Source organism: Helianthus annuus, chromosome 13 (assembly GCF_002127325.2).
Source record: "Helianthus annuus cultivar XRQ/B chromosome 13, HanXRQr2.0-SUNRISE, whole genome shotgun sequence".
Taxonomy (NCBI): Eukaryota; Viridiplantae; Streptophyta; class Magnoliopsida; order Asterales; family Asteraceae; genus Helianthus; species Helianthus annuus.
Window position 1 is genome coordinate 168,397,362 of NC_035445.2, and position 3,717 is coordinate 168,401,078.

General features: G+C 32.9%; 1 long non-coding RNA gene across 1 annotated transcript; it reads left to right on the forward strand.

The window, feature by feature from the left end:
- Positions 1 to 748: 748 nt before the first annotated feature.
- On the forward strand, positions 749 to 3,513 carry LOC110939275. Its single transcript, XR_002592129.2, has 3 exons — positions 749 to 955; positions 2,738 to 2,804; positions 3,253 to 3,513. It is a non-coding gene; the product is annotated as an uncharacterized LOC110939275 (long non-coding RNA).
- The last annotated feature ends 204 nt before the right edge of the window (positions 3,514 to 3,717 follow it).

Genomic DNA, 3,717 nt, shown 5'->3' on the forward strand with positions numbered 1-3,717 from the left:
CGCATAAATCATCTAAACGACATCTTTAGGACTTAGACGAAAGTCCAACATCTTATATATATTAAACCCTAACTAGGAATACAAGAGTTTGATTTAAATCCTTTCCGAAGTCCGATAACACTAAAAATTTCCCGAAAAGCACTAAAAGCGATGATTTCAACACTTTTCCGCAGAAATTCTGCTGAAAATCAGCTTTCTAATATTTTTACGACATGTAAAAATATTATTTGACATATAATTCATGTGAGGATACATTTGGGTATCATCCGAGCCAATAACTACATCAATTCACACAAGTTTCGCAACTTAGCGTTCAAATAACATCTAACCGAAACAAATCGAAACAATTATCCGAACAATGTCAAATCTTTTTTTTAATGATCATCTAGTGTTAATTGGATCATTATGGTCTAGTAATGATCATTTAACACCCTTTAAACACTTAAACACTTATACTTATAAACTACCTAAAACATCTAACTAAGAACTCTAACATTTTTACTAAGTAATTCAAGAAGGAAAAGCAAAGGGAACCCCCCCCCCATTCACGGTTGCAACACCCCTTTGTGGGACCCATTTTTTTTTACTTGTTACCACAAATATCCTAGATGGTTACTAAAGTCTTGCAAGTGGATGCAAGTGGTGAAATATGATCATTACTAGTAACTAGTTACTTCATTCCTAAGCTTTTCATTCATGCATTTCACCTTCCATTTTCACAACACCAAAAGCTCCCAAACATACCCCCATTTTCGGTCAAGAACACCCCTCCCCCATCTTCATTTTCAAGCCACTTTCATGATGATCAAGATGCATTTTCATGGAACTTAGGAGGATCTAAGGCAACCACAAGTAGAAGCAAGCATTTCCATCCATCTAAGGGCTTTCAACCATCAAATCTTCATCTTCTTTGCTTTTCATTTTCACCTAGATCATCCCTAGCCAAGAGCTAGAAGTGAGCATTCTAAATCCTTTATTTTCATACTTGTTTATGTATTTATTGTTAAAGAACAACTTATGACTAAAAGAACAATACAAAATAAGATGAAAATATAAAGAAGCAAAATAATAATCATAATATAAAAATGTGTTTATGTTGTGATTTATTGATGATTACTTGCATATTTGGTCTAGTTTTGATGATTAGCATACAAATCACTTGTTAGATGATGTTTAAAAACATAATCTAACAAGTGTTCATGAAAGTGTTTAAGGGTTTTGTTAAACATGAAAGATTAGATGGATGATCATGATCTTTGTTTTTGTTAAAGTATATAAAGTGGTTAACTAAAAATAATGCTTTTACAAGTTATAAAAAGAAAACATACAAGATGGGTTTTTATAAAAAGCTTGTTAAAACTAGAAGTAAAATATGATTTTTGGACTAGTAAACATATGTAAAGATCATACCAAAACCCTACATGATTATGAGTTCATCTTGATAAGTTATGTTATAAATCTCTTATGTTTTTATTAAGAAAAATATGAGAAGATTTGTGGTGATTTTATAAGAAAAGATGTGTTTTTATTAAACATGGCAAAGTCCATATTTCTAATAAAATATGGCCAAGTTTTTCTTAAAAATCATAAGTTATAAAAACTATTATTTTTGACAAAATCTTTATTAGATTAAAAGATTTTTAAGAATAGTTTTTATAAAATCAAAGTTGATATAAATATATATTTTTGAGAAAATATATATTTAGTTAACTTAACAACTTAAGGGCTATGTGTTATATGTTTGTATTAGTTATATGTATTATAACTAGGAACTTGAATACAATGATACAAATGAACACAATAAACATTTCGACTAAAGTCTTACAAGACTTCACATATTTACGCCTTAAAACGAGTTACGGACGATTCAAATAATCGGACACCATTTATGGTCAAAATGAACGACGGACGACTACATAAGTGAATTGCCAATCCGAAGAGTTACTACGATGTTTAGACGATTTTTCGACACGAAATATAAATATGCTATCGATAACAAATTTTCGGATGTTTATAAACTTACAAAAACTAGTATGTTTTTATTTACTAACAAATGTACTTAGTAAATTTTTATAAAAAGGTTTTTTTTATAAAAATGAAAGGCTTATTATACTAGTGGGCTATTTTATAACAAATGGGCTTATTATACTTAATGGGCTTAACATAAAGACATGGGCTAAGCCCAATATCAAAAACTCATGGGCCAAGCCCAATACCAAACATATGGGCCAAGGCCCAACACTATTCAAGCCCAACACTATTCAAGCCCAACACTATTCAAGCCCAACACTATTCAAGCCCAACACTATTCAAGCCCAACACTATTTAAGCCCAACACTATTTGAGGCCCAACACTATTCAAGCCCAACACTATTTGAGGCCCAACACTATTTAGGCCCAACACTATTTGGGGCCCAAAAACATGAAAACATGGGCTCGGCCCAATGATACCATTATTGTAAACACAATCGTACAATTGATACATATAAGACACGAGATTAAGAGGACTAAATCCGACTATACAACTCACATGATACAAGATGACATATATGTATATATTTGGTGAAATATATATATATATATATATATATATAATAGATTAACAACTCATTCATCTAAATACACCGTTCAACGAACAGTATAGACATACAAGTCTTACACACAAATAAGACACAAGACTTGTACTCAAGTTATATACAAAGACCGAAGTGTCTAACAAAAATAAGAACATTTGTAGGTCGCAACGCTATTCAGGACGACCGCACGTGAGATCTTATTTTCATCTATTCACAGGACGCGATACTGTGAGTTCATGTCCCCTATTCATTTAAATGTTTTACAACTTTACAACTATCGGGGAAAATACATGTTCAACGTATGTTAAAGTTAGGGAATGAAACACCTTAGATCATGTGCGAATTAGGGTTATACATCTAAGCACCATTAATCCAGTTTGGACCTAGGTACAAGTGGTTAGATCTAATGGGTTTTGGCGAGCCCCACTCTTGGTCGTGGACCCATACGGAAGAGTGCTTTTGTGTCCCAGTCGATAGGAATCGGCATAAAATCGTCTAGGGTTGGATTGCTTCCTTTTTCGTCACACATATTAATGTCCTTGCAAAACATTAATGATCAACGATTTCATTGACGCTTTACATACTACAACTTACATTATAAATACATCTTTTACAACTAAACTGCATGAACTCGCCAACTTTTGTTGATGTTTTCCAAACTTAACATGTATTTCAGGGAATTAAAGGACCATGTCGGGATTCTCAGTCAAGATAATAAGTACCAGAACTCCATGCCATCTTTTGGAGGGTTTAACTGTTATATTCCGCCTCTTTGCGGAAATATGATGGTTTAAACCTTAGTAGTTTATTTCATGTTAATGTATGAAACAATAACACTTTACTTTTATGTTAATGGTTTGTAACCGACACACTAAACTTATGTTGTAATCTTTTGAAAAACTTATGTAATGGCAATGGAGTATGTTTTATTCATATAGTTTGTTCATGTACATCGATATTTATGCAATGAAAACCATACAGATCACACCTCGCGCTTCCGCTACGAGCGGGTGTGACAATTGGAGTATCAAAGCTCAAAGACTTGGGCATCAGTGGGGAATGATCCTCTGCCGTTTTCTTCTGTCTTTTGAGATCTCCAATTTCCCTGAGGATCCTTTCATTAGTTTCATCCTGCCGCTGC